General features: G+C 43.7%; 1 protein-coding gene and 1 long non-coding RNA gene across 7 annotated transcripts in view; one reads left to right on the forward strand and one right to left on the reverse strand.

The window, feature by feature from the left end:
- PTPN14 (protein tyrosine phosphatase non-receptor type 14) overlaps positions 1–23927 on the reverse strand; it is a 148976-nt gene that overhangs the window by 96213 nt on the left and 28836 nt on the right. Inside the window, exon 1 of one of the 6 annotated variants that reach the window (XM_059674930.1) lies at positions 4520–4659. The exons of 3 other annotated variants lie outside the window; for them this stretch is intronic. The gene's annotated coding sequence lies outside the window, so the exon portion shown is untranslated. 2 more of the 6 variants (XM_059674931.1, XM_059674929.1) reach the window with 2 other exon arrangements.
- Positions 4736–20335, forward strand: LOC132221023 (uncharacterized). Its single transcript, XR_009449904.1, has 3 exons — positions 4736–4944; positions 5094–5378; positions 20012–20335. It is a non-coding gene; the product is annotated as an uncharacterized LOC132221023 (long non-coding RNA).

Consider the following 23927-nt stretch of genomic DNA (forward strand, 5'->3'; position numbering starts at 1 on the left):
GGCTGGGCTTCGCCCCACATACCAAAAGGCTGCTGGTTTGATTCCCACTTAGGGTACGTCCCGGGATTGTGGGCACGATCCCTGGTCGGGTGCATGCAGAAGGCAGCAAATGGATGTTTTGCTCTCACATAGATGTTTCTCTCTCTCCCTCTCTTTTTCTCTCTCTCTAAAAATCAATAGAAAAGTCTCAAATAAAAAAAATAAATGAACTTGGCATTCTCACAGCCCTGCCACCTTGTCATCACCAACCCTACACCTGGAGCAGAAAGGAGTTGCTCACTTAATGAAAGTCCTACGCAGCCCATCCCAAGTGGGTAAGTAGACTAGCCTTCTTCTTGACTCTCAACTACATGTGTATAGTGTCTGGGGTTAGCAACGGGTCTTTTGCAGGAGTGGGAACTTGCTTCCAAATTGTCTTATAACCTGTGTGGCTGTGTCTCTACAGCTGACAGCACCCCAGTCTCCCCTTCCTGGAGAAACTCCCGCATGAGTTTTAGCTCCCCACTTGGAATCCTGAAGGGCACATTCAGCTTTGTGGTCTCCTATAAACCTAAAGTGGAGCTAAATAAATATCTGTCATTACAACGAGAGAAAGAACGAATCCTGAAAAGGATTGAGTTTTTGCTGCCAAGATAGGGCAGGGCCCCCTGGTGACCTCAGGGACACTTGAGGAACTTGGAGCTTATAGAGGTCTGACTTTTGGAGGCCTCAGAGAGGCTTAAACTGTGGAGCACAGGAATGAGAAGTCAGTCAGCTCACGGGTGCTTCTTCAGAAAGATGGAGCTGAGGTTTCTATAAGAACATTCCCACCACCCAAGTGTCCCTTTTCTAGACCTGGGTGTGCCTGATCCTGGGGGTGTTCTCAGAGGCCAGAGGGAGGCCACGTCCCAGGGAAGTTCTTTGCAAGAAAACGACACTGGACCTAGCGACGTGATCAATGGTGTTATACTGCGCCGTGACTGCCGAAAGCAATTTGTTAGGGCATTTGCTCTGTAAGCACCACGCTGGTGAAGGCCTTTTACAGTATGCGCTACAGTGGGACAGACCTTCGGAAAAGCCCAGTCACTTCTAACCCCCGCTGCTAACCAATCGGCTTCCGAAAAGCTCTCATGTGGAAGCTTCCCCTGGAACTCCCAGCTGTGGATCTCCAGCACCTTCTACAGTCCTCTCATTTCTTTCCCTAAAGATATCACCAAAAAAACCCGCTAAGTTAAAAACACAAAGCAAAGACAGCTTTCTCATAATACAGAAAAAGTCACTCGGCTGACCTACTACATCTCTGAATATGATGGGTGAGAAGTGGAGGGATCTTTTATATTGTCAACCAAATGCAGTCTACTCCTCGTTACTGAATTACTTGTGATGTCTTTAGGGACATGAAAATCCAAATCTCAAACGTGGTCATCACACGCTCTTTTTATTTCCCGTGCTAGGTTATGGATACCTGCCCTTTTCCCCCCCTCAAGTTCGAAAATCGCCAATAGAAGCTAAGTGCTGTTCAGCTGTGTTCTATATTTACCAACAGACTCTGGGATTTTTCCAGCATTCCGTATTTTTACAACTCCAAGCACACCTCACAGAACTATGTAACCCTCGCCTGGGTGTGAGAAAGGAAAAACTGATGCAACTAGTCCATCCTGTGTATGAACCTGGGCACAGCACAGCTGGGTTTTAAAAAATACTGTGTCATTTTCCGAAGGAGAATTTTAAAGACGGGTGGGGTGGGAGGGGATGGGAAAGAAAGGCGTAAGAAAAATGTCTTCTCTGATTTCCTCCTTCAAGAAGAGCAGAAAAGAAGTCAGTTTTGTGCGGTGAAAGGTAGACTGTTCATTTCTTCTATACATTTTATTGTTATGGAATACCCAAATTAAATCCACACATCACATTACTTTTGGCCAAGTAAGCGTGTTGTGCAAGGTTTAAAATGCAAGGCCCTACCTTTTAGCTGCTGAGTAACTACAACAACAAAAGCAGAATGGTCACATTGTTTAATCCCTTCATTTCTCGCCTCCTAACTCACTTTCCAAATGCACTGGTGAGATGGAGAGAAATTTGTCCAGAAACACATTTTCCAACTTTCCTTGGAGACCTGACCTTGCCAACATGACGTTTGGAGACCTCTTTAAGCTCAATTTGAAGTCAGAGGACAGATTCCTGCCAAACCGTGTCCATCAGGGTGATGGCTCATCTGCATGAAAGGTGGCTACACAACCACCTCATCCATGCAGAGGATGGCTGGAAACCGGGAAACAGCACCAAACATCTGCTGAGCAGTCAGCAATCACAAAGCTCTTCATTCCAACTGCACACACTGTGCTCAGAAACAAGACGCCCGTACAGCTGGTGACCTCTGAGTTCCTGTACAGCTCTGGGCCTGGCTTCGTAGCCCGTAGCAGATTTCAAGGAGACAAGGAAGACCACGTTTTCAGGTACAAAAGGCAAGGAGGCAGGTGACAGGTAAACTATAAAAATAAGCACTCCACAGCAGGGCAGACTGTGTCCCCAAAACTCCCTATAGTAAATGGAAACGAGCAATACCCAGCATATTCTGGTTAAAAGGGCAAAAATATATATATGTTTTTAAACAGCTCCCATCCATGGTGGTTAAAAATAACAAGTTGGTTCCTGCGAGGTAAAGCTCCCGTTACCTGGAATCACTTTTACCCGCAAGCAGTGGTCCCCTCGCTTTTATTCCAGCTCTAACACTCAGACGCAAACCAAGTCCACAGTGCATCAAAGGCTGAGATTTTTCAACTGAGGGGGCCTGGGGGCCGCAGAAGCAAACTCTGAGAAGGCAAGCAGCTTGAAGGCTCCCCCAGGTGATTGTTTTAAAAAAATCATTTCCCCCACCCCCAGCTTTGAGGCTGACCGCCTCGTCTAAATAGACAAGATCTTCCCACCAGAAAGATCTTCAAATATGAAAGTCTCCATTTTTGACATTAGGTCATCAAAGCCCACACTGAATATTTATGGATAAAATAATAGGTTGTCTGGGATTTTTCTCCACAATAATGGGGTGGGGACTGTGAGGGGGACAATACTGGCCATGTTGACAGCTGTTGACGGTGGGAGACAAGGGTCACACCATTCTCTAGTCTACAGCGTTGTGCATGCCTGAAATTTCCCATAGTAAAACGTTGGGTTTTTCTCAAAAGTTTTTCTTAAAGGGTAATTTGTCAAGTAACCAGGTAACATAGATAACAGTGCCAACGTTGCTGATACGTTACAGAAAAAGGGGGTCAGAACTTTCCCTCCAACTGAACCCCTTTGCCCTTCCAAACTAAAACGTGTGTTTAACTAGACCAGTGGTCGGCAAACTCATTAGTCAACAGAGCCAACTATCAACAGTACAACGATTGAAATTTCTTTTGAGAGCCAAATTTTTTAAACCTAAACTATATAGGTAGGTACATCGTTATTAACTTAATTAGGGTACTCCTAAGGCTTAGAAAGAGCCACCCTCAAGGGGCCCAAGAGCCGCATGTGGCTCGCGAGCCGCAGTTTGCCGACCACGGAACTAGACCAAACTGACAGTGTAAGCTCTTCGTTTTTAAAAGATGGCGGGAAAAATTCCTTCTGGAAATACAATGACAAGTTGGATAAAATGCAAAGGCCGATCAATCCGACACAAGATAGGGGAGTCTCCCCTGGCCCGTGGGCGTCAGGTGGGGTGTATCAGAATACCTGAGTCTGGCTGACTTCTCAAATGAGCCTTCTCTGCCTTTCATGCCAGGAATGCTTTGTCCCAAAGGCCTCCATCCTTTGAGACCTCAGAAGCTGCAACTCTCCGATTCCAGCTCTCCTTGCTATCCGGGTCTACACCCACCGTGATGCGGGTCCGGGAATGCCGAGCTGCTCTCAGCCAGGAACCAGAACACAACACCCCCTAGTGTCAGACACCAAGAAGGCGGGCATGAGCACCTCCATTTTTAGAGCAGATTCAAAGACGGGCCACTGCTGAGCAGTATTCCCACAGCCCTACTGCCCTGAGATTAAGAACTTGCCCCTCATCAGACAGACACTGACATCATCTGACCCCATTTCTTACTCAAAGAACCGTGCTCACAATATCCAGAACGGGGGCTGAAACTACAGCCTGGCGATGTAAGAATAACCCGACAACAGCAAGCTCCCACATTCTATTAGGACGACTGCGAGCCAGCCGCCACGGGCGGTGGACTTCATGCAGATATGGCAGACATGGACCCTGAGGCTGGTGACCAATTTTCAGCCCTGGGATGTCCTATCCAGAGGGCCTGGCACAGAACCAGAGTCCTGCCCCTGCCTCAGCACCCCCTCTCCTGCCCGCTCCCCTCCCCCCCCCCATGCCTCCTACCTGGACGCTTGCTTTCCTTCCACAGCACCAGTCTGTGCTGCAGAGAGAGAATCCCAGCACGTCGCACGCAACCTCTTCAGAAACCAATTCCAGAAACACGATCGCAAGAGCAGCCCAAGAGGCTTTCCAGCTTGGTCATATGACTCACTCATCAAAACAGAAGAAACGCTGCGGCGAGCACACCTTTAACTTGCTTCGCCCTCCCCTGCGATGTGCGCCCCGAGGGACCACAGGGATCGAGAGAGAGGGGCTCCCCTCTCCCCGTGAGAGCCTGCTGCAAGTGGCCTCCCCAGCAGTTTCCACACCTCCCTCCCCCGTTTCCTTCCTGCCCAGGCCTGAGTTCCCTCAACGCCCCTCACAGGTCCAGGGCTCTGGGAGGAGAGGACTCATCTGTGTCACTTCCTCTCCAAACATAAGCAACAGCCAGCACCTCTGCCAAGTCTCGGCACTGGGCCTGCCGGTCCGGAGCTCGGTTCCCGGGGACAGCGCCTGGTTCCCTGGCTCCTCGAGCTCCACCAGCCAGCCTCACCCAGATGGGGAGTCACATCCACACAGGAGCCACTTCCAAGCGGTAGAACCAGGCTCCGAGGCCACCTCACTTTCTGCAGGTACAACACGGGGGTGATAACAGTGTCCATCACTAACCAGAGTGGTCGGGAAGATTCCGGGAGTTAGGAATATCCAAGTGCTGGCACCATTCGCGCGTGTGTTCTCACTGCCCTTATAATTATTGGTGCCATTTCACCCAATGCTGCAGGAAATCCAAGGGAACCGAGCGCCTGCTAAGTAGCACAAGGATAAAAACTGGTTTCCACAAACCAAGAGTCGGAGGGTTTTTGAAGTTAAGGAGGCAAAACATGAGTGCAAAACAAGCAAGCACAGGTCCCACCGCCTGGGAACCCTGACAGGGTGCCCGGTGGGTTTCAGGTATGTGACCACTCCGGTGAGTCAGGGGACAGCCAAGCGGGTTCGAAAGTGTTCCGGGGCAATCGCTTCTCCGGAGCCAAGACGCTGAATCAGAGGGGAGAAGGAATGAAAACAGGTACGAACTAGTGTCAGCTGTAAAGAGTTGCAAAATCCCGACTGAAGTAACCAAATGTTAATTACTGATGGGAGAAAACAAAGCCTCTACCAGTGGTTCTCAACCTTCCTAATGCGCGACCCTTTAATACAGCTCCTCATGTGGTGGTGACCCCCAACCATAACATTATTTTCGTTGCTACTTCCTAACTGTAATGTTGCTACTGTTATGAATCGTAATGTAAATATCTGATATGCAGGATGGTCTTAGGCGACCCCTGTGAAAGAGTTGTTCGACCGCCAAAGGGGTCACGACCCACAGGTTGAGAACCGCTGCCTAAACCCAGTGGTTCTCAACCTTGGCTGCACATTAGAATCACCTGGGAATCTTTTTAAAATCCTGATTTCTGGGCCTCATCCTCCGGAAATTCTGTTTCTTTGTCACTCATGTTGTGGCCCCACCCCATAACAAAGAAACAGAATTTCCAGAGGATGAGGCCCAGAAATCAGGATTTTAAAAAGATTCCCAGGTGATTCTAATGTGCAGCCAAGGTTGAGAACCACTGCTCTAAACACAGTCAGTCATGCGACATGCAGGCACCTCCATGTAGATAGACTACAAACACACATGTACACATGCAAAGCCACGGCAGCTGTGTCCTTTCTTCTCTCCATCCGCTGCCTAGCAGACACACACACACACAAACACGCACACACACTACCTAAGTGGAAACATGGGAAATCTTAGCAGCTCTCTGAGTGACATTACGAAGAAATGGCATTACCTGTCCAACCAAGTGCAGTACATTCACTGCTTTAAAACCCTTGTGTTAGCCTAGGACCGTTCCTGTCCCCCTGGCTGACCTCAAGCTGAAGATTTGCTCAGCTGCCCTGCCTGGGGCAGAGCAAGCCTGGGCCACTGGAGACAAGATGCTGCGTGTGGGATGGCTCTCCAGGCCTGGGGGGTGCCTGCGGCCCTGTAGGGTATGAGCACAGCAGCAGGAACAGGAGGGCAAAGGTCAAGTGCTTCAGTTCTCAAGTTGGACTGAGCTCTTAAAAGCTGAAAAACTTAAACATGCAAAATTGCTGACAAATTCATCGCTAATGAACACAGCAAACTTTAAACCACTTAATCTCTGCCTTCCCTCAATACTCTATATAAGAAAATTTGGAATGAGTCTTCCTTCAGGAGTAGCATTGTCTCAGCTGTCGCTTATCATTTCAGCTATAAAATCATTTGAGTGATTTACATGCATGACATCATGTAATCCTCACGATCCCAATTTACACAGTAAACATAATGAAGGAGGCTTCCTCTGCTCTCTTGATTTATACCTGTTTCAGAATGTTAAGGACTTCAAACTTCCCTGGGCGGGGGGGGGGATCACTATCTACTGAAATCTTTGTACAAGAAAAGAAGAAAGAAAGAAAGAAAGAAAGAGAGAGAGAGAGAGAGACAGAGAGAGAGAGAGAGAGAGAGAGAGAGAGAGAGAGAAAGAAAGAAAGAAAGAAAGAAAGAAAGAAAGAAAGAAAGAAAGAAAGAAAGAAAGAAAGAAAGAAATCCCTGAGAAAAGAATGCACATCATCTGTTCTTCCACTAGATTGTAAGAAGGCAGGAACCAACGTTTTAAACAGCTTGTGTAACCCCAAATCCCTCCGCACTATAATTAACACGTACTCTGACTCAGCAATGCCACTTGTGGGAAACTTTCATAGGAAATAAAAGCAATGAATCTTCATGGTTATGTATAAGGGTCAAAAAACACCCTGAATATCCATAACAGCGTTATGTTCAAAAATATCCTGGCATAGAAAATCATTTAGGGTCTTATGTAATTATTGGTAATTAGTTAGAACAGAATCTATTGGTTCAGAGTGACACCCAGGGTGAGTTGCAGAGTAATATGTAAGGCAAAAAAATAAAGCCAAACCAGTCATCCTATATGTGTCTGTGCTTACACAAGCTTGGAGAAAAGGCATGGAACACTTCTGACCTCAGAGGGAGGAAGGCAGAAGCAGAAACATCTACTTTGCCCCTAGGTAATCTTTGGAGTATTAACATTGTATTAGACCCCACCCCCCAAAAAATACTTTAAACCAGTTAATCTCTGTCTTTCCTCAATATTCTATATAAGAAAATTTGGGATAAGTCTTCCTTCAGGAGTAGCATTAAATCAGCTATCACTTATCATTTCAGCTATAAAATCATCTGAGTGATTTACATGCATGACATCATTTAATCCTCACAACCCCAATTTACAGATAAGAAAACTGAGACTGTATGGATCTGGCCAAAGTCCCAAAGCTAGCAGGTGGCAGAGGCTGCGTCCAAAGCACAGTCCTTCACCATGGGATTTTACTGTGAGATGCACATTCACATATAGGCCCCTTCATAAATAACAGTATTTTACAATACTGGCTCATTAAGCACGTGGCTTTCAGCACCATATACAATCATACTTTGACTAAAAGCAAAAGCAAAAAAAAAAAAAAAAACATTTGCAATCCAACATTCATTTTCAAATTAGAACTGATTAAAACCGCTTATATCCTGGAACTTGCTTGAGTTTTCATTCTTTTGAATTATTAGGGTGAGAAGGATCATTCTTTTTCTACCTCATCTAAAAATTTTAATAATCTTTAATACTTTCTGATTACAAATTCATTATAAATGGAAATTATAGAAAACTGAAAGGAAAAGCTAAAAATCGTGCATAATGTCGCCACCCAAGGGTAATCAATTTAAAACTTTTGCATATTTTATCCCATCCTTTTAATTAGGTATATTTTAAATTTGTTTACATTATTGAGATTCTACTACTTTGTTTCATATCTTTCAGTCTTTCTGATTACTACTTATCTTCCCAAGATGGGGCACACACACCCCGCAGGGGGGCTGTTTGATTTTTAATGGGGGGCAATTCAATAATGAGTTATTAACAGTGAATTTTTGTATTTCTTATGGGGCCTTATATACAGTTCTAGGGGCCTCATCTAGAGTATATAAATAAATACTGTGACATATTTATGCATTTCAGTTCTCTATTATATGTTCTTAAACTTTATTTGCTATTTTTTCATATTGTTTCATATTATTACTATTTTTATAACAATTTCTTAGTGATTTCTTCCTGAGTTCTTCAACTGACCTTTTGTTCTTTTATTTTCCTCTTTTCATGGATGCCATGTTCTTTGGAAACTTGTTTAGACCATGTTAATGGCCTCTTAGGCTTCCTCCATGTGATTAGGAGTTTGCTTTTTGAATAATAATTATATGTCACGAGGAGGGGGGGGGGGCATCAGGATTTCAGAGATGCTTAGGTGGGGCATGGCCAAAAAAAGGTTGGGAACCACTGCTCTATGGCATAGGCCAGTGGTCGGCAAACTCATTAGTCAACAGAGCCAAATATAAATCTCTACGTGCTAATTTTACCTATTCTTAAAGTGTTTCACCTTGAAAAGGGCCACTGGGACCCATCCTCTCTACATTACAAACTCATAAATTTAACGCTATTATTAAGGCTCACAACATAACTATCCCTACCTTTCTGGCCTTCTCTCTTGAGGTCCTAATTCAACGCCCGTGAACTTTCTCTGTGGTTCCCAGGAACTCTCACCTCGCCTTGTGTTCCTTTAGCTGCAGAATTAAATGAGACAAGTTATCTTTACAACCTACCTCATTAAGATGGGCTTATTATTCACCAGAAAACACAGAGCTCATGAGCTGGACTTTCCCATAAAATCTCCGCTGGAAGGAAAACTCTCACTAGAGGAAGACACCAAGAGAAAACCTGAGCCCACTCTCGTTTGTATCAGACAATAACAAAGACTAGGACAAAGGGCAAATACATACAAAATGGGTCTGGAATATCTAGGCTTACTTCCTCACCCTGTCGGGTGACTTTAGTCCAGCCAATAATTAGAAATTTGGAGCTAGAGGCTGGGAGACTGCTGGATGTGAGCCACAAAATAATGAAGTTTTCACCTTTTCCCAGCTGAAAAATCATTTCCAATTGAGGAGGGGAATAAAACACAAATGCTAAAAGCCCCACGCGTGACGAAACCAGGGGATTTCAGGAACCCCGCATCAAAATATATAAATACAGAAGGAAAGCTGGGCGTGCGAGCTAAGTGAGGGGTAAGCCTCTGGAAGTTCAACCTGAGAGGCACAGGTACCAGGTGTTCTGCTCTGTTTGGTGAGGTGAGGAGGTGGTTTGGTTTTGCAAAGTGTGGAGGCTGCGAGTAGGGAAGGACCTAAAAGCAGGGCAATGGTTTAAAAGTCTTTATTAGAAGTGTTACCTGTGCCAGCCCTTACCTAAGCGGAAGCTGGGGGGCTCCAGAGGGGAAAAAGAAAGGGAAGGGGGCGAAATTATCGAATGAGATTGGATCTCGTGGAAAGTTGGGCAAGAGTTTCATAAAGCAGTAGAAAGTGTGTGGGAGCACTTAGTCAGATGTTTATTAAGAAAACCAAGCAAATGAAAAGGTGAACACTGACCAGGGTGTTAGTGCAGCTAATTACACTGGCAGGATGGTGGCGAGGAAGACGGGGTATAAATGAGCTTTAGTCCTTATCTCTCACCACCACCACCACCGTCACCATTTAGCTAACATTCTTGAGCACTTGTGTTTTATGATTTTTATTCTGAACTCTTATAAATGGGCTTCATGCCCCTCCCAGGAGTCAGGAGGCTGCCACAACACACAGGGCACCACGAAGCCAACAGAATAAGAAATACCAGATAAATGTGGGAGGTGATGATGTGTTCGTTACATAGAAGGGGGAAATCATTTCACTATATTCATATCAAATCACCACGGTGGACACTTTAAATATCTTACAATAGTTATACCTCAATAAAGCTGAAATTTAAAAGATTCCTTAAAAGAATAATCAATCCCAGAAATAAACAATATGCTTTTGCATCTTTTATATTTTCATGGGGAAGCACAGAAGTGAGCGCAAGCTGCACTGTGGCCTCTCCTCTCGAGAGTCTATAGGACGTGTGGCCTCTCGTGACATTGCTAAGGCCAAGAGTCACCCCTACACGAGTGGGTGGGAGAGAGGGAATGAAGGAAGGTGATTCTGCTCCTTCAAGTATAATTAGCAACGCTGACCATGTGTCATGTTCCCCACGAGTGAAGTTAAAGGAAGGAGATGCCTGCAAGACCTGGAATTCCTCTCGTCCGACTCATGAAACTAAACAGGCCTTGGAGGTCACTACTGTGGGTGAAGCAGCAACTGTCTGAAAACCAGGACCAGCAATGGTGGCAAGATGCAGCCTCTCTTCTTAGCCTCAGCCCAAAAAGGGACGATACTAAGCACCAAAACTTATTTAGTACCTTCTGAGAAACAATGAAATACAGTTGACCCTTGAACTACACCAAGTTTGAACGTCAGGGGTCAACTTAGATGCAGACTTTTTTCAATAAAGACGTACAGAACTGTACTGTTTTCTCTTCCTTATGGTTTTCTTAATAACATTTTCTTTTCTCTACCTTACTTTACTGTAAGAATACAGTATACATTACATACAAATGTGTGTTCTGCAACTGAGTCAAAAGTTTTATGCGCATTTTGACTGTGCAGGATTTGAGGGGAGGGGGGAGGTCTAACCCCTACATTGTCCAAGGATCAGCTATTCCATTAAGGTGAGGAATAAGAATTAAACAGTCAAAAAATCTGCAGTAACTCAATGGAGTCCAAATAATAAATAATGTGGCATTAATCCACTCCAAGAGAAATGTACTAGGACAAGACTGAAGTTATCAAATTAAGACGGGGCAAGAAAAACTCTGTTTGAATATAGTTATGGTATGCTATTTTAATATATTTTTCACACCCACAGATAAACAACACTTCATGTTTCTTTTCTAAGCATAAAAATAAAACTCCCCTGGCATTCTTGGGTCTGAGTTTGTAATGTACTCAGTAATTTTCCATTTCACTTGTGTTCACGGATTTAGAAATGTGCTTCAGCTCTTAACAAAAATATTTATGCTCTGAAGTATTTATTGCTTCTGCCTAACGAGATCCCAGTGTACAGATGAGAAAGGTATCCAGGAGGAAATGGGGAATAATAGTGTGCAAAGTGTTCTAGAGCGGAAGGTCAAACTGCGGAACATACTTTAACTGTAACAGGATAGGGCTGGAAACAGAGGGAGGCCTAGCCTAGCCCTGCCCAGGGAGCTCTGCCCAGGTCCTCAAGGCAAGGAATTCTAGCTCCAAAGCACACTGACCACACACATGACCAACACCAACACACTGGAGTCACCCGGGGAAACCCTACCCAGCTCCCCAAACTTCAAATCATTGGTTTTCTGGTTCTTTTTCAAAGAAACACCTTCATTTTCAAATGCAGCATTCCAGTAAAAGCAAAACTGAGTTGTACATCCTCCAGGACACCCTAGTCCAGTGGTCAGCAAACTCATTAGTCAACAGAGCCAAATATCAACAGTACAACGATTGGAATTTCTTTTGAGAGCCAAATTTTTTAAACTTAAACTATATAGGTAGGTACATTGTTATTAACTTAATTAGGGTACTCCTAAGGCTTAGGAAGAGCCACACTCAAGGGGCCAAAGAGCCGCATGTGGCTCGCGAGCCACAGTTTGCCGACCACTCCCCTAGTCCCAAGTCTTGAGATGCCTAAAGTGACCAGGGAACACAATTTGAAAAGCCAAACTAAATGAAAGCTGAAGGGGAATTTGAAAATCACCAAAAAATATTCATCTGTAACATATATACTTCCATCATTCAGTTTTAATTTGATCTATTGTTATATGAAGCTGCTTTGGTAAGTCATAAAAATACTATACAAAAGTATACCAATCTTCATGATCAAACTACAGGGCAAAAGGAAGAATAGAAGTCAATCATTCTATCAATCTAGCTCAGTCTAAATGTAAGAAAACAAAATTATAAAAGTGCCAGAAGAAAATATATTATTAATGTGAAGGTATGTAAGTCTCTCCTAAATACTATCAGATTTTATTACATAATTTTAAATGCTTCCATGGCTAAAGACAATGTAAAGTGGATTATAAGACAATGACCTGAGGAAAAATACTTGCAATATACTTGCAATAGACAAAAAATTCAGGATCATAAAAATCCAATAAGAAACTTCAAAAAAAAAAAAAAAAGACCAGACACTTTATAGCTAAAAGACATCGGATTAAAAAGCATATGAAGCCGAAACCGGTTTGGCTCAGTGGATAGAGCGTCGGCCTGAGGACTGAAAGGTCCCAGGTTCGATTCCGGTCAAGGGCATGTACCTGGGTTGTGGGCATATCCCCAGTAGGAGATGTGCAGGAGGCAGCTGATCGATGTTTCTCTCTCATCGATGTTTCTAACTCTCTATCTCTCTCCCTTCCTCTCTGCAAAAAATCAATAAAATATATTTTAAAAAAGCAAAAAAAAAGCATATGAAGATACTCAACCTCGCCCTAAGCAGTTTGGCTCGGTGGATAGAGCGTTGGCCTGCAGACTGAAGGGTCCCAGGTTCGATTCCGGTCAAGGGCATGTACCTTGGTTGTAGGCACATCCCCAATAGGAGGTGTGCAGAAGGCAGCTGATGGATGTTTCTCTCTCATCAATGTTTTTAACTCTCTATCCCCCTCCCTTCCTCTCTGTAAAAAGTCAATTAAATATATTTTAAAAATTTAAAAAAGATACCCAACCTCACTATCAGTAAAATGTAAATTATACATGCATAAGAGGCAACTTTTTTCTCTCTTGAATTGAAAATAAATAAATAAATAAATAAATAAATAAATAAATAAATAAAAGACTGATCATTCCAGTGCTGATGAAAATATCATGGTGTTACTTGCTGGAATATACACCAATAGGACATTTTTAAGGGGAAATTTGACATTACCCTCAGTAAAAACTTAGGCATGCATGACCTTTCAACACAATTGTAGTAATTCCACTTCTAGGAACCTATCCAAAATTCGACATGTATCTATGTAAAAAGAGGTTCACCTCAGCATTAATTATAATAGGGAAAAATGCATACAACGGAGATGTTGTGTTGTATGGGTCATGGTACATACGTTTAAAAGAAGCAGGCTCTGTACATACACACGAGGAGCTGACTACAGCTCTGAGTGGCAAAAGCAGGTGCAGCATTATGCTTAGCATGATTTCGTTTCTAATTTATGTTCTAAAACTTTCTTTACATTTCACATTATGTATTATGTGCATAGAAAAAGCTCTGGGAGGACGTACTCAAACTGTCAACTGTTGGCAGGGTGACAAGGAGAATATAAAACTGCATCGGCATGTTGTTTCCAATTTAATTAAACACACGCACAGAAAAGGACAAAAGAATTGATGGGGTGATGATCTCTGGAAGGGAAAATTCTGGGTGATGTTTATTTTGTTGCTATATAAAATTTTCTATATGTTTTACATTTTCTACAATGGTCATTATTACTTTCCTACTCTGAAAAATATTAAGATTTATGCTTAAACTGTTATAATAAAGCACTTGAGAGGGCTTTTAAAAACTTGAGAAAATAGCATTTATTGAATGTTATTGTTTCTGTCCCAAGAACTAGAGGAAAAAATCAAAGGGCAAAGCGACGAGTTAAAACTGCTCCTAACATCTGGTCTCCCGACATGGCTCATAAACATGATATAGATTCCTTTTAATGAAAGCATGGAACTGAGTGCAGGGTGTAAATGCTGTCCCAGGCCAACAAGAGCTAGACTAATTATAGGTTCCATGGAAGAAGGCAACACTCAGCTGAATCTTAAAGAATTTTGAGAAGCATAGACAGAAAGTGAGGACATGAATCCAAAAGCTCCTCAAATTATCTCCTTGTTCATCTTTTTACCATCTGATAGATAAGTCAATGTTGTAAACACCTAGCTTAAACATCTAGCCACTTAAACATCTAGCTTCCAAAGAAAGACGGTAATGTGACTACACAATAATGAAATATAGATCAAAGTGTATTTAAATATGCATACATTATGTATTTAAATATATATTTTTTCAAATTACCTGAATATTTTCAAATGCTCTAATTCCCACCCCCAAGAGAAAAACTTAAAAGCCAACAGTCTACCAGGTCCCCCAATACACTGCTGGTGGTATAACTTCCATGGCAAGCATTTGGCAATATCTATTAAAATTACAAGGGCAGAAGCCTTTAACCTAGCAATTCTACTTCTAGAAATTTATTTTAACACTCTTACATGTGTGAAAAAAAATTATTGGTAATTACAAAACCCAGAAACAACCTAAAAGCTCATCACAGAAGACGGTCAATAATGGCACATCCGCATAAGAAAAAAATGAATAAGGAGGCCTTTTATACACTGAAATAAATGGCTTCCGGGATAAGAGACAATACTGACATAGAACAGGAGTGGTGTATGTACCAGATGTGTGGAAAAGCGAGGGCAAGGATGTATATGTTTGTATGCACACAAAATAGCTCTGGAAAACGATCTTAAAAACTACTTACAATTCTTAGAGAAGAGGGGACCTGAGACTAGAGGTCAAGAGTGGAATGAAGACTTTCTATTGCATAATTTTTTTAATCCTCACCGAGGACATGCTTAAAGTGTGTGTGTGTGTGTGTGTGTGTGTGTGTGTGTGTGTGTGTGGTGGGGGTGGGGGGGAACTCATCGATGTGAGAGAGTTACATCAATCAGTAGACCTCCTCACACAACCCAACTGACCGGGGACCAAGGACACAACCCAGGCATGTGCCCCAATCAGGAATAGAACCAGCAATCTTTCGGTGCACTGGAGGAAGGGCCACTCCAGCCAGGCTCTTGTGTGCTTTTTAAATTCTGCATTATAGCCCTAGCCAGTTTGGCTCACTGGATAGAGCGTTGACCTGGGGACTGAAGGGTCCCAGGTTTGATTCTGGTCAAGGGCATGTGCCTTAGTTGCAGGTGCGTCCCCAGTGGGGAGTGTGCAGGAGGCAGCTGAACGATGCTTCTCTCTCATCCACGTTTCTAACTCCCTATCCCTCTCCCTTCCTCTCTGTAAAAAATCAATAAAAAACTATTTTAAAAAATCTGCATTATATTCATCTTTCACCTACTCAAGCAAAAATTAATTTAACTTAGAAGTTTAAGTTTAATATGTTTTATCTCTGCCCTCAAAAGAAAACTTCAAAGCCAGCATTTTACAGAGAAAAATTATCCATTTACGTGAACTCAGAAAGTCTGCCAAAGTTCAAGTAACCGTAATTTTTTTAATGTTAATCTGTAAAGTTGTTATATTATTTCTAATTTAAGTATAAATTTTCTAAAAATGCCTATGAGACAACTCCTAAAAAAGAAAATAATACTCAGCTTTGTTTGACGTCCCTGAATATAGAAACACTCTTCAGGTCACATGAAACTCAACTTCAAAAGTCACTACATTTCCCACAGGGAGTCTTGCTCCTGGCGACACATCTGGACCAGCCACCTGAGGAGGCGAAAGGGCAACTGGATCTCCCTGCAAGTGTTTCTGGCAGCAACTCCTGTGTGGCATTTCAGGCCATGTGTCACAATTCCATTGGATGCCATTTGGGCTTTATATTTAACTATAGGCCCGGTGCACGGATTCATGCACCGATGGGGTCCCTCGGCCTAACCTGCACCCTCGCGCAATCCAGGACCCCTCGGGGGATGTTGGAGAGCTGGTTTGGGCCTGTTCCCCACAGGCCAGGACGAAGGACACCACCGGTGCACAAATCCGTGCACCGGGACAGTTTTGGCCTGATCCCCCTGGGCCAGGCCAAGGGAACCCAGGTACACAAATCCATGCACCTGGTCTCTAGTATGCATATAAGATCTTTGGTTAATCTCTTCCCACCTTTCCCCTGCCCTCCTTCCCTCTGAGATTCATCAGTCTCTTTCATGTTTCCATGCCTGCACATTGAGCGTCTGTCCCCTGGTGGTCAGTGCATGTCATAGTTACTGGTCAAACAGTCAAACGGTCAACTGGTCACTTAGGCTTTTATATAGAGAGATTCTAAGACATCAATGAGGATGTGCCCAAGAATGAAAGTTCTCTGCAGAATGTCCTCCCAAGAAATAATATATACTGATGTTGTCCATGGTGTCGATCGATGATTCTCTCTCATCGTTGACATTTCTATCTCTCTCTCTCCTCCCTCTCCCTTCCTATGAAATCAATAAAAACATTTAAAATAGTAATAATAACAGAAAATATATATGAAAAACATAAATGAAATAGAAGTGGTGAGACTCAGCCAGCCATCCAGCCTGCTATGTAGATGCCATCAAGTTCCTAGACATTAAAACCTGGTGGATAAACACTCAGCTCATATCAATTATTTGCATAGGATGTAACCAGATTTCCCTCCAAGTTTTTAAAGATTATAAGGTAATTAAATCCGTTGCTCAAATTTCTAATTTAAAAAAACTATTAGTCTAGATTACTGATGATATATACATTAGCAGCTTAACCCTACAGAAGTACACAAAAGCATCTCAAAAAAAAAAAAAAATTCCAACCAAAAAGACAACATCCAATGGGGAGAATCTTGAGTTTTAAACCCAAGGTATGAAAATCATAATATTACTTTACACTTGGAGAAATATACCATTCCAAGTAAAAATGAAATACAATTCTGTTAAAAAGTAAACAATAAAAAATTAGCAATAAAATGGCAAGACAAGTGTTTACTAGGACAAACATTTATTCTGAGTCCTACTCATTAAATCCTCAAAATAATCTCCAATGACATATAATCTGCCTAAACACATGCTGTGTTGGGGCTGGGGTGGGAAAGACACGGACAGACATTCCAGGCATGGCACCTGGACCCGCTCAGTAACCAGGACAGAGAACCATTCAAACACAGCACGCATTTGTCATCAGCGGCCCTTCTTCCATTCCTACCTCCAATGTGCAGGTGTGTATTTGCAGGGCAAGATAAACTTTAAAAACAGGGTTTAAAAAACAGAGAAATCACAACGAGTGGTCAATTTTCACTTCAAATCTCCATTCAGAGCAGTTCCACTTCCGCCAGCTCTCCGGGGGCTCGTTCTTCCCTCGCTCAGAGCAAAGTGCAGCACTTTTACCGTGTGCTCTCATAACCCTACTAGGGTAATGCTGGCCTATAAACAACCCCTGGGGGCAATGAGAGAAAATCATGTGACATATTTAGCTGCAGAAGAGCACAGACTAACATCAGCAATGATTTAGGAGTCGTTTTTCTTTTACCTGCATAGGAAATATTTCTACCTGTGCAGCAGCAAGCATACATGACTTCACCTACTCTAATAAGCTTTTTAAAAAAATTTGTGCATTACTTTGAGAGAGAGAGACAGAAACATCAATTTGTTGTTCCACCTATTTGTGCATTCATTGGTTGATTCTTGTATGGGTGATGTGCCCTGACCAGAGATCAAACCCGCAACTTTGGCGCATGGGGCTGATGCTCTAACCAACCAAGCTACCTGGCCAGGGGCGGTTAGGCCGTATGTCTATTTACTTATGTTATCTCACAGGTGAGTCTCTGAGCTTCCACAGTAAGGACAAGCCTAGAGCAACTGGTGGATCCCGGGGCTCGAACCATTTTATACACAGAGTTTTCTGGTTATGAGGGTGTATGAGAAAAAGGACACTCAGGTACCTTCTCCAAACTGTAGAACTAGGACTTGGCCATTACAATGCTGCCAATGATGTCACCATTTCCCGACGCTTCCCCACTAGTTACAAAAATGGGAAAGTCCACTTAAGACTAAAGAAAAGTCTCCCAACTTACATTATGGAACAAAAGCTGAGCACCACCTCTGAAAAGACCGGCCTTCACACTGCACCGGGGAGTCAGAGAATAGACGAGGACTGTCACCACAGCCAATTGCCACTGAACCTTTTGGTCCCTGTTCCATCCAAGCACCTAGCCCAGCCCCTGGGTGGGTGGCCCAAACATATCATTATTGAGAACCAGCTCTTACTAGGTGCTCCTCCTGCATTATTCTTCCCTAGTCCTTAGAGTAGAGTTCTGGAAATCAATGTTCTTCCCGCTGTGCCAAAACTGCCTCCTGCCCTCTATCACCTTCCCATATGACACATCCAACTCAAAACAAATGACAGAAATGGCTTTCAGGGCCAGCAAGCCCACAGCTGATGCCCCAGCCCCATCTCTTCAAGAAAAGGGCAGCACACCCACCAGCCATAGAATAGTACTCAGGCACTTCCAGCAAATTACACATCTCCAAGGTCCCACTCTGCTAGCCCTGGGGAAACTACGCCATGACCTGGGCCACAGCTAAACTCGATCAAGTTTGGATCAACAGGTAAACAGGACTTACTAAACCCCAGGCCGAGGGGCTAGGACAGAATTCCTCCTGCAGAAGGTAAGGTGATACTGACTCTGAAGGACAGTGAGATTGGCTTGGATTGGGGGAAAAGCAGCCACCTTTCAGTAAGGAAACGGGCTTGGTGCTTATGGGATAAGAAAACTGAAGAAGAATGAGACGTTTATTTGGTTGCCTCAAGTCCTTTCTTTAGCTCGATAGGAGGTGACACGGTCACCAAGGCAGGGAATATAGGAACAGGGACTGGTCTGAGAAGAAATCAAATGAATTCTGTTTGTGGCACTCTGAGTTTAAGATATTTGTGGTCCGTTGCATGGAAAACCCAGTAGGCAGCTGGAATGTGGGGGCCCTGAAGAGAGAGGGGTCTGAGTTACAGATGAACGCCCCTGAGAAAAGGGTCAGGAAGGCATGGAATCAGACGCTAGGCCACACCTGCATCCAACAGTAGAGGAGCACCCTCAAAGGACAGTGAAGGGGAACACCCAGGGGAGGAGGAGGATCATCAGGGGGCGCCCAAGAAGGCAACGCTTCCAGGAGGAGGCCACGGTCAATGTCACATTCCACAGGAAAGTCAAATAAGATAAAGACAGAAATGTGCACTGCGGCTGTTAAGAAATGCCTGGCCCCTTGCCAAAGGCAGTGTCTGAGGAGAGGTGAGGATGCCAGCCACATGCACGGAGCCAAAGCCTGAATGGGAGACGCAGCCAGCCCTCGGAACTTTCTGGAAAACCTTCACTACAAAAAAAAAAAAAAAAAGAGCCCAGTCTTTTTCGTTTGTTCGTTTGTTTTTAACTTAAGAGGTTGGAATACGCAAGAAATGCTCCAACCCAGATCCAACTGTGAGTTCAGACACTGGCTGTGCCGGCCAGCCATCCTCCGCCGACAACAGACAGATTTCTATGGAGAGAGGAAACCAAGAACAACTGTGTCCACGGATTACCAAGGAAGGAAGCGGGGACCCTGATAACGCGTGTGAAATCATCAAAGCCATTAGGGGCACACGTCTCAGAACTGCAAACGCTAATTTTCAGCCAAGCTTCTTCTTTTTTTTTTTTTTTAATGACATAAAGGCTATTTCGAATGTTTCTAGAAAGTTCCTAAGGGGGCAAGAGCTCCAACAGCTTCGGTTGGACATAACAGTGGTGAGCCTGAAGCTGCACCTGCAGGGCTGCAGCATTCTACCTGGTGGCCCAGCTCAGTAGGCCGCAGTGAGGTGGCTGAGTCCTCCGAGGCCGCCACCAGGTCACTGGCAGTGCCCCGGCTCGAAGCAGCCCCTGGGAGGGGAAGGAGACTCATATCTTTCTTTGCTTCCTTTGTTTGATTTGATTTTTTTTTTTATCTTTTTCCAGCCCGGATGAGTGTTCCCATAAAGAAGAAAATCTCAGTCACATGCCGCACAGCAGACCTTTAACAAGACTCTTCTGCCCTGGCCAGTGTGGCTCAGTTGGTTAGAGCATCACCTGATATGGCCAAGGTTTCGGGTTCAATCCCCGGTCAGGGCACATGTAAGAATCAACCAATGGATGCATAAATAGGTGGAACAACAAATCTGTCTCTCTCTCGCCTCCCTTCCTCTCTATCTAAATCAATCAATCCATTTTTTTTTTAATTTAAAAAGACTCTTCTGCTAACAAGAGCACTATTTGTCTTTTCATATTTGCACTGAGGAAAAGACTATTTCATCATATTGGCTGGTCTCTCACCAGACAGCTGGGAGAGAGTTAAATGAAAAATTGGTAGAACTATTCTACTAGTCCCTATAAGGTGGCAAACTATTCAGGGACACCACCTGCTCCTTTGCAAGGAATGAGTCATAAAACGTCTGTGCTATGTAAATGTTATTTGCAAAAGAAAAAAAAAAAAGTCCTTCACAGTTTCAGCTATTTAAGAGAACAAACTCTGGAAGGTATATGGTCTTAGTCAGAGGTAAGGAATGGTTAACCATTATTCATTCTGAGCAGTAGGTCTCATCAAAAGATTAGGTGTTATGTCTGGCGTGTTGTAGGAGTTAACCATTAACCGGCTGGCTAACAATAGCCCAGAGGAGTCCTTCCCAGACCTGGAAAAGGCAGGAATGCCTTGTTTCTAAGACTGCAGCTGAGGTTACCCCCATGAATGCGCTATCAGAAAAGGACATCAGGAGGGCAAGACCCCAACATGGGTACCTTTTTTCAATGAATCCTGAGTCCACAGGGGTGCACCCTAGAATATTAAATTCTAGAATGAAATTTTCAACAGGTGGGCATAACACTTTTTAACCCTAAAACTACTCATTAGCTGTCACTGAGTTAAATTTACTCTTCTCCAGGATCTGCGGGTTTTAGACATTACCCTTATTGTCACCAGACTGATTCAACCGACTTTCTTTTGTTCCAGGCAGTATCCTATATAATAAGAGCCGAATATGCAAATTGTCCCCTCAACTGGAAGTCTGACCAGGAATTTGACCAGGGGGCGGTGTCAGCCAGCCAACAGTTCATGCCCCCCACCCCCAGCCGGCCCTGCACCGACCAGAAGGGAGACCCCAGCTGGCAGCCGGCAGATGCTAGGGACCCTACCTGTGCACGAATTTCATGCACTGGGCCTCTAGTTATCTAATAATATTGTAGGAGGATTATCTAATAACATAGTAGGTTGATTATCTAATAACATAGTAGGGGAATTATCTAATAACATAGTAGGGGAAAAGGATCATTTACTTTTCTTATATGGCTAACGTTAGCTTATCAATCCTTCCCATGCACACTAAACTCTGCCACTATGAGATGGTTCAGCATTCTGGGGAAAAGCTCAGTCACTTCAACTTTTCCTTCTTCACCTCCCTCGCCCTCCACCGTCTCCCCTCAGAAAGCTTAATCACAGTCCATAGCACAGTGCTCTCAGGATGAAAAGTGGCCCCTCCACATGGGATAAACAGCAAGAGACCCTCCCAATCTGCTTGCACTTTTTGTGGGGAGGTCCAAACATGGGCCAGGACACAGCAGGTCCTCGGCTACGTTCTCCAAGCAGTGAAAGCCAGAAGCAAGGGTTCTCACTTTAGTGTCTGGTTTCTTCGATGGATCCTCGAGTTAGGCCAGGTAGGTAAGCTCTTGTGTCTCTGTGCAGGAATATTCTCCCATGTTACCCCAAGGCAATACTAGGAAATACATTCTTACAACTCTTGAAAGCTCCCAGATTTATAGCTACTGAATAGTGAAACACAAAACAATGGCCTTAAGAAGTACATGAAAAGATGCTCAACATCACTCGTCATTGGAGAAATCAACACCAAAACCACAATGAGATACCACCCCCACAGCCATTAGGATAGCTAGCATTAGAAAAAAGGGGGGATGGGGAGTTTGGCAAGAATGTGGAGAAATTGGGAGTCTTATACACTGTTGATGAGAATGTAAACGATACAGTTGCTATGGAAAACGGTATGGAGGTTTCCAAAACAATTACAAAAAGAGCTACCATATGATTCAGCAATCCCACTTCTGGGTATTTTTCCAAAAGAATTGAAAGCAGGATCTCAAAGAGATTTTTGGGCACCATGTTCACAGCAGCACTATTCCCATGAGCCAAGAGGTAAAAGCAACCCAAGTGGTCCACTGACGGATGAATGGATCAACAAAATTCGGTCTATACTTACCATGGAATATGATTCAGCCTTATGAAGGAAGGAAGTTCTGATAATGCTACAACGCAGAGGAACCTTGGGGCAGTATGTTAAGTGAAATAAGCCAGTCACAAAAAGACAAACACTGTATGATTCCACTTATGTCAAATTCACAGGAACAGAACGGTGGTCGCCAGGGGCTGGTAGGAGGAAAAATCAGTGTTTAGCAGGTTTAGAGTTGCAGTTTGGCAAAATGAAAACTTTCTGGAGATCCGTTGCACAACAGCGGGAGTCTCCTTGACACTACTGAGCTATACACTGAAAACTGGTTAAAACGGTAACTGTGATCTGTTTTCTTACTACAAATTTTTTTAAAAAGAATTTAAGACAAACAAAAACCCTAAAAAAATAAAAATAAAAACACAAGGAATGCTGGTCCGAACACCAACTCAAGCTAAAGGGATTTTAACCTTTGAAGTAAATCTGATTTATATATTTAAATTAAAAATGATCTGACCTGGGATAGAAAGCAGCAGAAAAACCTAAAAGATAGTGGGAGAAAGCAGTAGAGTAGAGGCTGAACACTGGCAGCCTATGAGTGTAACACGGTCACAAATATCAACTCATTCATCCGTTCAACAGCATTCACTGAGCATCTACTATATGCCAGTCACTGCTCTAGATGTGGTGCATACAGTGGTAAACAAAACATGATAATCCCTGCCTACATTCTTATGTTCTGTTTGGCCCAGATAGTTTTATATTAAAATTTGAATTTGTTGCCACTATTTCAAAGTCAAGATGTTTCACACCAAAATACGGATTTCCATCAGCTCTTGAAAAGCAGATCTCCATGGCCGGTATAACTCAGCAGTTGAGCATGGATCCAGGACCAAGAGGCCACGGGTCCGATACCCAGTCAGGGCACATGCTAGGGTTGCAGCCTCGATCTCCAGTGTGGGGCGTGCAGGAGGCATCCAATCAATGATTCTCTTACATCACTGGTGTTTCTCTCTCTTCTCTTCTCTTCTCTTCTCTTCTCTTCTCTTCTCTTCTCTTCTCTCTCTCTCTCTCTCTCCCTCTCCCTCCCTCTCCGAAATCAATAAAAATATTTAAAAAGTACCTTTCCTCCAGTCAACAACAGCAAGCACCCATCTCCCTCCAGTCTCCCTCCACCGGCCACGGCCATGCCCCAGTAGATCTAATACCAAGAAAAGATGCTCCGTCCAGTATGTCTTCTGACTCAATGAAATGGCCACATGGTCCAGGGAACGGAAGCCTTGCAATGCCTTGTGACCAATCAACTACCCCAAATCCCACAGAATTATCCTTCTGTAAGTAGAAAAAGCCTTACCTCGGGGATTAAAAGACAATGACAAAACACCCTGGCCAGTGTGGCTCAGTTGGTTGGGCGTCATCTGTGCACTGAAAGGTTGCTGGTTCTACTCCTGGTCAGGGCACATGCCCGGGTAATGGGCTCAATCCCAGGTTGGGGACATGCAAGAGGCAGCAGATCGATGTTTTGCTCTCACATAGATGTTTCTTTCTTTCTCTCCCTCTTGCTTCCTCTCTCTCTCAAAGTCAATTTAAGCCCTAACTGGTTTGGCTCAGTGGATAGAGTGTTGGCCTGTGGACTCAAGGGTCCCGGGTTCAATTCCAGCCAA

Source organism: Myotis daubentonii, chromosome 18 (genome assembly GCF_963259705.1).
Source record: "Myotis daubentonii chromosome 18, mMyoDau2.1, whole genome shotgun sequence".
Taxonomy (NCBI): Eukaryota; Metazoa; Chordata; class Mammalia; order Chiroptera; family Vespertilionidae; genus Myotis; species Myotis daubentonii.